The sequence below is a fragment of the Xenopus laevis genome, chromosome 6L (assembly GCF_017654675.1).
Source record: "Xenopus laevis strain J_2021 chromosome 6L, Xenopus_laevis_v10.1, whole genome shotgun sequence".
Classification (NCBI taxonomy): domain Eukaryota; kingdom Metazoa; phylum Chordata; class Amphibia; order Anura; family Pipidae; genus Xenopus; species Xenopus laevis.
The window spans coordinates 23091280-23103818 of NC_054381.1; positions in this window are offsets into that span (position 1 = coordinate 23091280).

Consider the following 12539-nt stretch of genomic DNA (forward strand, 5'->3'; position numbering starts at 1 on the left):
CTGGATTTGTTCCCTTACTTTAAGCCTATTCTGCATTGTTTTTTGTTCATTCTCATTAAATCCTCGTGTTGCACTTCATATATGGCTTCCACTTCCATTCTACCTAGCAACATGCATAACCTGGGTTACAAAGCACATAGGCTCTCACCTGAGGTAGCTCCTGACAAAGACATCTACCATAAGCAGGGTTTTCTCTTTACTCGCATGGACAAGAATGTACCTTTATGCAAACTTTTCAGAACTCAGAGGAGGGTGGGTTAGAATAAGTGCTAAAATTTTCTTAAAATTCTTTCAGTGGTCCACAAAATTTGTGTGCATATGTGTGAGGGCATGGAAGGAAAATTGACCATATGGTAATTAGGGATCACTGAATCTTAGGGTCTAACTATAGACAAACTTTTTCACTTTGGAAAAAAACAATAGTTGGCTGAGGGCAACTGTTTTGAGACTTTGTTTTGAGAGGAATGCCACATTCTTCTTTTTTTAGTATAAAGATAATATATTAATGTTGCAGGACTTTATTTTCTCCTTCAAAAGTTTCCCTCTTAAGTTTGTTATACCTCTTCGGATCTTACCCTTTCAGCTTACACAATGTGGTCATTTTCTTGGAAGTTTGTTAGAGGAGCTGACCATCCTCAAAACCAAACTAAAGAGCAGAACATTGAATTGTTCATATTACTGTCCACACACCCAGAATGTTGTACCCGATACACTATGTTTATGAAACCATACACAGACACGCAAGCACCAGTTGAGTTTCATGCATGCAGAACCATTGTGCTAAATGATCAGCTTCCCAAATGATTTGATGGATCATTCCTGGCCTTTATCTATTGTTTGGATCAGACACTGAATTATTGCTACCAGATTGGATCTGGTCCCATTCAACTGTATGACGATGAACCTACAAGGATAGAGCTGAATGTTGCTTGCAGAAAAATAGACTTCTCCATTCAGCCTTCATTTGTGTCCATCTGGTTACAAAGTCATAAGGCAAATTACTTCATGTGGTTTTTTGATGTTCAGTCCCATGAAAACCCACTAGTACACCATAGACTCGGGTAGAATCATGTGCAGGTCCGGTTGGGCAGACCCGTCCCCAACCCAGACCTGCTGACTCTCAACTCGACCTGGACCACCTGACCTGCAATTTCCCCACTACCAAAGCACTACTGGAATCTTTAACACAACCTGGGGCCTGCAAAGCCAGAATTGACAATAACGTTAGACCAAAGTGACATCACTCCAGAGGCAGAATCACAAGGTTGGGGGGGAATTATTCTTAAAACCAGGAGGTGGGTTGAATGCGAGCCTGCAATCAACCCAGCTATCCAAGCAAGGTGCCCAGGGAGGGTACCCATAGAACGCCCACATGGTCAGAGAATTGGGGTCTAGCCTCAGGATTCTAGCCTCAAGTTAGTACCTACATGTAAGTAGCTATTTATAATAATATCTCTTCTACAAGACATATTGAGGTAAGTTGTCTTATGCAATAGGCTAAACTGCTCTATTTATTCAAGAATTCATTGTTTTCAGGTAATGTGAATGGAAGCTCTACTGCAAGAAAATACTGTGGAATAGCAGTGCCACCTTGTATTGTGTAACGATTGTTGATATGTAAAGTAAAAACAGAGATGCAGTCCTCCAACTGCTGTTACAGCTTCCAGCATCCCATCAACATCTGAATCTTCTCTAACTCCCTGAAAGGGTCAACTTTGTACCACAATGTCAAAATATAATGTTTTTTAATGATATAGATATGGTTAGTGGGATCACTTACCACTGTAGTGCAGTGGCGGAACTACCGGGGGAGCAGGGGGTACCAGGGCCCGTACCCCCTCAGGGCCCTCTGGCAGTCCGTTCGCCGCTGAAAATGCGGCCAAATGCGGCCGTACGGAGGGGGGCGGGACCCGGCTGCCCGTCACGCACCAGGGCCGCCCTCCCTCTACGATCGCTACTGCTGTAGTGCAGTGGGCATCTGCTGAAGGCAGGGTGGTGCAGATATCTGCACAGTTGCCCTGGAAGTTTTCTATCTAACAATACTATCCTATATACTAACCGAAGGCCTATCTATGTCCCGAGTGGAGGGGAGGCAGATGCGCACGCAACTTCGGTTAGGATCTATGAGATGCGCGCGCAACTTCAGACGAAAGACATAGATGCGGCCTTCGATTAGCAGATGTGCTGGAAGGTTAGGATCAGAACAGGTTAGGATCGGGGAGGCAGATGCGCTGGAAGGTTAGGATCTAGGGAGGCAGATGCGCTCACCGTCTCCTTCTGCCTCCCGCCGCCTCTTCTTTCCTGCTCACTCAGGCGGCGACCGCTGGAAGGTTAGGATCTAGGGAGGCAGATGCGCTCACCGTCACACTAGGGGAACCGGTTGCGTACCTGCACGAAAGTCTGTATAAGCGTCGGCCATCTTGCTACTCCTCTGCGACTTTGTCATCCGCCCACTGCCAAATCCGCCCACTAAAGTCTGTATAAGCGTCGGCCATCTTGCTACTCCTCTGCGAGTTTGTCATCCGCCCACTAAAGTCTGTATAAGCATCGGCCATCTTGCTACTCCTTTGCAAGTTTGTCTAATGGCGGCGCTAGCGTCACTCTAGGAGGGGAACCGGTTGCGTACCTGCACGAAAGTCTGTATAAGCGTCGGCCATCTTGCTACTCCTCTGCGACTTTGTCATCCGCCCACTGCCAAATCCGCCCACTAAAGTCTGTATAAGCGTCGGCCATCTTGCTACTCCTCTGCGAGTTTGTCATCCGCCCACTAAAGTCTGTATAAGCGTCGGCCATCTTGCTACTCCTTTGCAAGTTTGTCTAATGGCGGCGCTAGCGTCACTCTAGGAGGGGAACCGGTTGCGTACCTGCGTGGGTGGCCATTTTTAGCAAAACGGGCTATATTATCTCCAAAAATATTGATGTTGACATGATAAACAACCAAGTGATTGCATTACTTCCTGGACAAAGCTGTGTCTTTCTGAGTACTGACTGTATTGATTCTGAAGACGAAAGTGAGAAACTTAACTTCCCATTAGAATATTTAAACACTATCAACAATGCTGGATTACCACAACACAATCTTATACTCAAAGTAGGAACAATAGTCATGCTGTTAAGAAACCTTAAGGGTAGGGGCACACGGCGCGATTTCGCCGCGATTCTGCGCTAAGCGAGTTGTCGCTGCGTTTTTTAAGCCGAAATAGCTTTGCTAACTTTGGCGCTGGCGTCAATGCAAATCGCGGCGAAATCGCTGCGCTAATTCACACGCGGCGATTCGTTTTCTATTGTCGTCCGAAGTTGCCTCGCTGAGCGTTTCCGGGCGACAGTAGAAAAAGAATCGCCGCGTGTGAATTAGCGCAGCGATTTCGCCGCGATTTGCATTGACGCCAGCGCCAAAGTTAGCAAAGCTATTTCGGCTTAAAAAACGCAGCGACAACTCGCCCAGCGCAGAATCGCGGCGAAATCGCGCCGTGTGCCCCTACCCTAACACTAAGCAAGGTTTATGTAACGGTACACGGTTGGTTGTGAAGAGCATGAGACAAAATGTTATCAAGGCAGAAGTGCTTACAGGATCCCATAGCGGTGATACTGTTTTGATTCCCAGAATTGACCTTACCAGTTCTGACCAGGAATTACCTTTTAAACTTAAACGACGACAATTCCCCATTAAGGCTGCATTTGCCATGACAATCAACAAATCACAAGGACAAACATTGGATAAAGTCGGCATTTACCTATCTGAGCCTGTGTTTGGTCATGGTCAACTTTATGTTGCATTTTCAAGAGTGCAGCGTTCATCTGATGTTAAAGTCAAGATTTTAAGTACAGCTCACCAGGGAGAACTCATTCAAGGACAGGAGAACATTTTCACAAAAAATGTTGTTTATAAAGAAATTTTTCAGTAACACTTTACTACCAATAAACTCAAAATTTAAGAATTCTAATAGCAGATAGGTAATAACAAGCAATAGGCACAGATTCACTCTACATCCCCACAAATTAGCGTCGCCAGTTGCTGCCTGGGGATGCCGAGTGAATCAGCACCCATCGCATTTTGCTGCCTCACTGTTGTTACCATTCTTTCATTAACGATTCTTTAGAGAATCGGGGGTTTACTGGTGTTTAATAGAAATGAGTTCACCACAAGCCTTTCTTTATGATATATTATGTAGGAACATGGATTTTCCGTTCCCACAGTCCAACGCAGCTAGAATATATTCTGGGAAAGAGAAATGTCTATAAATGAAGACTGTGCTTTTATTGGTCTTTTATCTCTGATATATAACCAACCAAACCACAGCAAACATCCCAATGATATCACAATCATCTGAAGGAAAAATTCCGGAGGATTTGCCAGCAGTAAAGCTTCATGTAATTAAGCTGCAATTTATGTTTATTTCAATGGGATACTTTAACCACGCAGTGTCCTTTTTAAAGAATCCAACGCTATTTTTACCCTCGACTCTAACAGAACCATTTTATTTACTGCAAATAAGAGATCCTGTTTTCATATAATTAGGTATTTAAGAAGTTCAGTGGTTTCACTTGCATTGGCTCATCTAACTCTCTCTCTTCTGCCTAATTCTGCTTGGACCCCCCTGACCCTGAGAAGGGTTGTTTCTTGTATTATCCTCTGCTGCAGTGGGTGTTTTTGTCAGATCTGTAATATAGGAGAGGTGAGAAAGTTCTGGTCCCCAAATGCAACACTGAAGGAGCCTTCTAAAGAGAATTTGTGTTCCTCAACCTGTACTCTGGTGTTATAATTGTGCATGAAATGTATCGAATTGTCACTGCCATATTATACGGCAATACTGGTGCCACAGAGACCCATGCAAGAGGGTAATAGCCCTGAGCAGAGGTTTGTGTCAGGCCTGCACTGTATGCACTGGCCAATTTTAGGCCAATTTTATAAGCATTATGACATTCCTCACTAGCTTGATCCACCTATAGCAGATCTAAAGGTTTCCATACACTGAGAGATCCGCTCGTTTGGCGATGTCGCCAAATGAGCAGATCTCTCCCCGATATGCCCACCTTGAGGTGGGCAATATCGGGCTGATCCGATCATGGGCCCTAGGGCCCAACGATCGGATCTTAACGAATAGCAATGGGCGGTCGGATCGCTGGACCGCATCAACAAATAGATGCGGCCGCGATCCGGCGGGATTTTTGTCCCATCTGATCGAGATCTCGATCGGTGAAGCCCGTCGGGGGGCTCCATACACGGGCCAATAAGCTGCCGACACGGTCTGTCGGCAGCTTTTATCGGCACGTGTATTGCCACCTTAAGGTGGCTGTACACGGGCTGCGGACAGACCAAGTCAGCAGCTTATTGACCAGTGTATGGGGGCCTCTGATGGGCTTTCCCAATTGATATCTGGCTGAAAATGTGTCAGTCAGGCAGGTTTATTAATCCTGTCGGATTGAGGACTGCATTGGTTCGTTGATGCAAACCTTGCGCTAACCACCTGCATTCCCAGCATTGTGATCTGATCGTTGAGCTACAGAGGAGATGGGCAAATTGGGACGAGATCTGCTCATTTGGTGGCCTCACCAAACGAACGGATCTTTGCATGCATGGCCACCTTTAGGCTGCTTCCAAATCAATCTCATGCTATACAGGTGCCACAGAGACATACTCAAGAGGGTAAGAACTAGTGCTGAACAGAGGGTTGTGCCAGCCCTGCACTGAATTTCTGGGCTGTTGTCATGATTCCCCTAGCCATCAGAGATTCCTTTGAGTTGTCCCTTCATAGGCACTTTTCATAAGTGTTATTGTATTGCTCACTAGCTCAATCTACCCAAGGCAGATGAAGATCTCTCGCATATAAATTCCATGCAATACAGGCGCCACAGAGAGTAAGAGCCAGCCCAGAGCAGAGGAGAGTGTCAGCTTTGTGCTTTATTTCCTATGTTATGTCATTGCTCAATAGTTTGACCACCTAGGCAGACCAAGACCTCTCCCACATCAAATACTAGATATATGCCATGTCAACAGTCTTCCAGATATCCAGTAGTCTGTTTACATTTGCGTAGAAGTGTGTTTATTGTTTTTTTTTATGCCGTATTAGCTCCCTCTCCTAGGATAAACGATGTCTTAGTTCACATGACTATATGAAAATAGATACTCTATGTCCCCTTGTACTTCACTATAATGACTTTTCTACTTTCTTTGCACAATCTCTATATCTCTGTACCTTTAGTCACTATAAAACCATAGATATAAGCCCAAGGTGCTCAGATCAGATCACTGTGGTTTGGCGAATTCAGAGTATCTGGGGTTTTTTACAACTTTGGTTTAGTTTACGGTTTCCCACACATGTTATGGAGTAAATATAATGAAGTTGTCATAATATTCTTTACCACTTGGTCACACACACACGACTGATGTGAATGATCTTAGAGCAGTCCATGTCTCTAAACACCAGTCATAAACCAAGCATTTCCCTATAGGCTTTAAAGCATTCCCAAGCGGACCGCCACATATTCCCAAAAGCACATGGACCACCCATTAAGGTAGTATTTGTTCGCATTCGACAACATCACTAAATATATTTCTTGGATAGCAGAAAAATATTCCGTGAAACTTTAACTTGTGTTATTGTTTTTGAGAGCTGGTTACCCATATTTTAGTGTTGCCATAAAACCCAATAAACAAATAAAGGCCGAGGCATTAGGGTCTGTTTACACACACTAACCTGCAAGTAAAATTTGTATTTTTATTGAGACCTTTAAATTGCATTTATTGAAATATGACAGCAGAACATAATTTCTCATGAAAAATAAATATTTAAAGGTTCCCTTGTATGGCCAAAACAAACGCGTTGATTCCTTTACTTGGCACAGCTCCATTCACTTGTATAAAACCAGAAATTATGAATTATTATGAAATACAGTTACTGATATAGTTAGCAGTGTGTTCTTTAGTTTCTTTTTCAGTTCAGATGGGCTTGATGACCAAAGTCTTTGGAAATCCAGCGTTACACTAGCATACATTAAAATGTACAGTTGCGGACCTTCTTATCATCAACAGTGATCGTAATGGGGTGCCATTAGGGGCAAATGCCTTGTGCTCATATTTGGGCCCCAGCAGCTGTAGGTAGGGACAGTAAGGAGATAACAGGTGGAGTAAATTGGCACCACTAACTCTTTATACCAGCAACAGCTAAACCTGCAGCTCTTCAGTTGTGGTTGAAGTACCAAGAACTCCAAACACCCACAGAGAGCCGAAAGCTGTTGGGGGGTTTTAAGTTTAATTAAAGTGGAAGGGCCAATCTTATAATTTGTGTTTGGTTTGCCCACTCTAGCTGAATATGTTGAAAAAAGTAGTGTTTTTGAAAATGTCAGCAAAAACCCTACTAGTCCCACCCAGATCAGCTACTAGTACCCGGTAAAACACCTGCAAAGGCCGGGTTCGCTATTACATATTTACTGGCATTGTAGTTGCCGGTAAATTTTTAATACCCTCAAAAAAAAAAATCCCTTGGCCGCCCTCATTTCGCTTAGAACTTACCTTTTTTACAGACTTCTGGCCATCACGCCATGTGGCTCCTCCCCTTCTGCTTGGCCCCATCCCCTTTTGCATCATCGAATGCCCCTTTTGTTCACGCCCCCCCCACCGGCCGGTAAAAACTTTTAGAAAAGGTGTCAACCCTAGCTACTAGGCTGACCTGATAGGGAACTAAAGCCTGGCTCTGCTTGTGTGACTGCAGGGCTATCCTCCTTCTACTGTGCTACTGGAAGGGACCATTAGGACACGCTCACCCCTTATCTGAAACAATGGCAGCGATAGTAGTAGATCCCATACCTTGTATGTTATTCCCTTCCCTTTAGATTGTAAGCCCTTTTGCCCAGGGCCTTCCTCATCTTTTGTACCTGTATTGGTTGTGATGTATGTAACTCCATTTGTTCTAAGTATGTATTTCACGTGATTTAGCTGTATAAACACATTTATTTTACAGCACTGCACAATATGTTGGCGCTCTATAAATACATGTTAATAAAATAATAATAATCTATAGGGTGATCCAATGAAGGGGCACATTTTAAAAATAATGATCATTTTTTTCTCAGAGTGAAACCAGCACCATATAATATTCATTACTGCCTACAAGATTAGGGAGAATTTCGTTTATAACATATGTCTTCTTTAATACTCCTGTTAAAGGAGTGATTCACCTTTAAGCTAACTTATAGGGATAAATTTATCAAAGAGTGAAGTTCCGCTACTAGAGTGAAATTCCGCAGCTCTCAATTCATTTCTATGGGATTTTGAAAGGCGTATTTATCAATGGGTGAAAGTTCACCCTTTGATAAATAAAAATCCCATAGAAATGAATGGAGAGTGGCGGAATTTCACTCTAGTGGCAGAACTTCACTATTAACTTCACTCTTTGATAAATATACCCCATAGTTTATTACAGAACGGCTAATTCTAAGCAACTTTTCTATTGCTCATCATTATTTATTTTTTGTAGATTTTAAATTATTTGCCTTCTTGGGTCATTGACCCCTTATAAAAAAAAATCTGTGAGGCTACACAATTATTGTCATTGTTATTTATTATTACTCATCTTTCTATTCAGGTCCTCTCCTATTTATATTCCAGTCTCTTATTCAAATCAGGTTGCTAGTGTAATTGGGACCCTAGTAACCAGCTTGCTGAAATTGCAAACTGGAGAGCTTCTGAATAAAAAGCTAAATAACTGAAAAACCATAAATAATAAAAAATGAAAACCAGTTGCAAATTGTCTCAGAATATGACTCTCTACACTATACTAAAACTTATTTAAAGGTGAAAAACCCTTTTAAAAATATCCAGAGGAAAAATAGCAAATGGAGGTAAAGTGACCCTTTAAAGCTGTCACTGTACAGGCTTAATGAGGTTTTGCTGGTGAATCTGTTAACTAGATGGGCCCAGGCCCGGACTGATAATATGCCGTTTCGGGCAAATGCCCGAGGGGCCGCTCTCTCCTGTATTCAAGTGGGCCGCCCACTGCCTTATTACATGCGGCGCTGCACTTAAACTCTGCCCGGTTTTTTTTTTGAGTACTGCCCTGCTGCCTTTAAAGCTAAAACTAGCGTCAGACTGAGGGGGTGGGGACAGGAGCACAGGGCCGGCTGCTCGCTGACAGCGTAGGAGCAGCTTTTCCTTCCTGCACGTGTCAGGCTGAGGAGGAGGGAGAGGAGCACAGGGCAGGACGATCACTCAGCATTTAGGACCCAGGAGCAGCTTTTACTTGGTGCAGACTGTCACAGAGGTTTCCCCGATCCTCTTCAGTCTGAGACCCGCCTCCTGCCTGTTATTTTCCTCTGCCAGTGAAGAACAAGCGATCGCCAGCACAGCAGAACAGCCAATGAGCTGCAGACACTCATTCGAAATTCCCACCCACTGTTGCACTGTGCTGCACTCCTTCACACTGGTAAAACTGTGTAAGACTAATAGTTTGTGGCTGACTGCTTTCCAGATTCCCCTCCTTCTGCCCTCAACCCCCCCCCCCCCACACACACACCTAAACTATGTGCAGGGAGAATAGTGGTAAGTGGAACTAAAGCTTTTTTTTTTTTTTTAGTAAAACTATCTGCCAGTCTTAATTTACTCTCCCCTAAGCATTGCCTTTATCAAGACTCTTGCAGGCATTTGGCTTATTTTTGTTTCTCCCACTGTGACTCCATTAATTATTATATGTATAAATATTATATGTATATTATAAGGGATAATGTACCCCCTACTGTAAATGATAAGGATATTAGAAGTCACTGAGGGGTTGTTCTGTGACCATATAAAGGCACAAGGCAGCAGGCTGAGTTATACAGGGAACTCGGAGTATCACTAATGTATTATAAGGAATAATGTACCCCCTACTGTAAATGATAAGGATATTAGAAGTCACTGAGGGGTTCTGTGACCATATAATTTATCGCAGTTTTATATTAGATATATGTGTGTATATATATATATATATATATATATATATATATATATATATATATATATATATAAAAAATGTGCATGTGTATAAGCAAAAGACCTGCAAACATTTATGTGTGGGCTGCTTTTTTTTTTTTTTGCCAGGGCTGCTTTTTACTCCCAGTCCGGCCCTGGGCCTGAATTAAAGTTCCAAGCAGTTAGGGATTACATTTCTTATAATTCCCTTTCTTCTCCTGCCCATTCACTTGAGTAATGGTGATTACTACATTAGGGAGGAAAATGAATTCAGGGCGCCCACATGAAAGTTTGCTGTTGTTTCATAAGCGGGGCTTTATTTTCCTGACTGAGCTATTAGGTCTTTCAAAGGCCACACAACGGTTTTCATTCCAAAAATGGTCCTTATCAGCACTTACTCCAGCGCGACATAATGTTGCCTTTGTTGCAAGAGTGATTTTCTCCGCAGTGGCAGCCACGACTTTGATATCATAAAGGCTGAATTCGCCTTTGATATGATGTCAACGAAAACCTGAATGCTGTAATTTTAAACAATTTTCCCAAATCTCTCATCCACTCCTGTGCCGTCTCTGTCATGCCTTTCTGCACTTTCTTTCCCTGGATCCCTGTCGCAAGCTCATGTAGTGCAGGAGACAGTAGGTTACTGTGAGTCCTTGGCTTTATTCCCCCCCTTTCATTTGCTATTTACACCCTGGCAACTTCAAAGGCTCAGTCATCCTGTTTCCATCTTCCCGTGGGTTTGTATGGCCAGACTTAAACTACACAGTTCAAAAGTGCAACCTTATAAGCCTGGCGACAGCTACACCACCCCTGCAGGGCTTTATCACACCAGACTCAGCGACAAGATCTCGGCTACTCGGGCAGTATCACCAACTTCCTCTCCTTTTTATACTGAAAGCCATTATTTCTCATGGAAGATAATAAACCCCCTGTCCTTTTTATCCCAAGATTTGGCATTTCTGGGATAGGTTTCTTTCATTTTATAAAATATTTCATCTTGTATTTGTCCACCGACTGTCAGTTCCTGCTGCCTGAACCACTGTGTTTGCTTTAGCATTAGCAAAAGTGATGCAAAATGTAGATAATGTATATTTTCTTTCCTTTGCTAATTGTTGATTCTCTTGCATTGGAATTATTTGGTTAAACTTTTGCTCTCTAGTTTTTCCATAAAGTAAGGGATGGGTTATTTCTGGATAAGTAAGTGATGGGTTATTACTGGATTAAACTAAATGATGGGTTATCATTGGATAAAAGTAAGGGATGGGTTATCACTGGATTAAAGTAAGGGATAGGTTATTTCTGGATGTATGTAAGGGGTGGGTTATCCCTGGTTAAAGTAAGGGATGGGTTATTTATGAATATAAGTAATGGATGGGTTATCACTGGATTAAAGTAAGGGATGCGATATCACTGGATTAAAGTAAGGAATGGGTTATCCCTGGTTAAAGTAAGGGATGGGTTATTTATGAATATAAGTAAGGGATGGGTTATCACTGGATTAAAGTAAGGAATGGGATATCGCTGGATTAAAGTAAGGGATGGGTTATCACTGGATTAAAGTAAGGGATGGGTTATCACTGGATTAAAGTAAGGGATGGGTTATCACTGGATTAAAGTAAGGGATGGGATATCATTGGATTAAAGTAAGGGATGGGTTATCACTGGATTAAACTAAACGATGGGTTATCACTGGATAAAAGTAAGGGATGGGTTATCACTGGATTAAAGTAAGGGATAGGTTATTTCTGGATGTATGTAAGGGGTGGGTTATCCCTGGTTAAAGTAAGGCATGGGTTATTTATGAATATAAGTAATGGATGGGTTATCACTGGATTAAAGTAAGGGATGCGATATCACTGGATTAAAGTAAGGAATGGGTTATCCCTGGTTAAAGTAAGGGATGGGTTATTTATGAATATAAGTAAGGGATGGGTTATCACTGGATTAAAGTAAGGAATGGGATATCGCTGGATTAAAGTAAGGGATGGGTTATCACTGGATTAAAGTAAGGGATGGGATATCACTGGATTAAAGTAAGGGATGGGTTATCACTGGATTAAAGTAAGGGATGGGTTATCACTGGATTAAAGTAAGGGATGAGATATCACTGGATTAAAGTAAGGGATGGGTTATTTCTGGATGTATGTAAGGGGTGGATTATCCCTGGTTAAAGTAAGGGCTGGGTTATTTATGAATATAAGTAAGGAATGGGTTATCACTGGATTAAAGTAAGGAATGGGTTATCACTGGATTAAAGTAAGGAATGGGTTATCACTGGATTAAAGTAAGGGTTGAGATATCACTGGATTAAAGTAAGGGATGGGTTATCACTGGATTAAAGTAAGGGATGGGATATCAATGGATTAGAGTAAAGGATGGGTTATTTCTGGATGTATGTTATGGGTGGGTTATCCCTGGTTAAAGTAAGGGTTGGGTTATTTATGAATATAGGTAAGGATTGGGATATCACTAGATTAAAGTAAGGGATGTGTTATTTCTGGATGTACGTAAGGGGTGGGTTATCCCTGGTTAAAGTAAGGGATGGGTTATTTATGAATAAAAGTAAGGTATGGGTTATCACTGGATTAAAGTA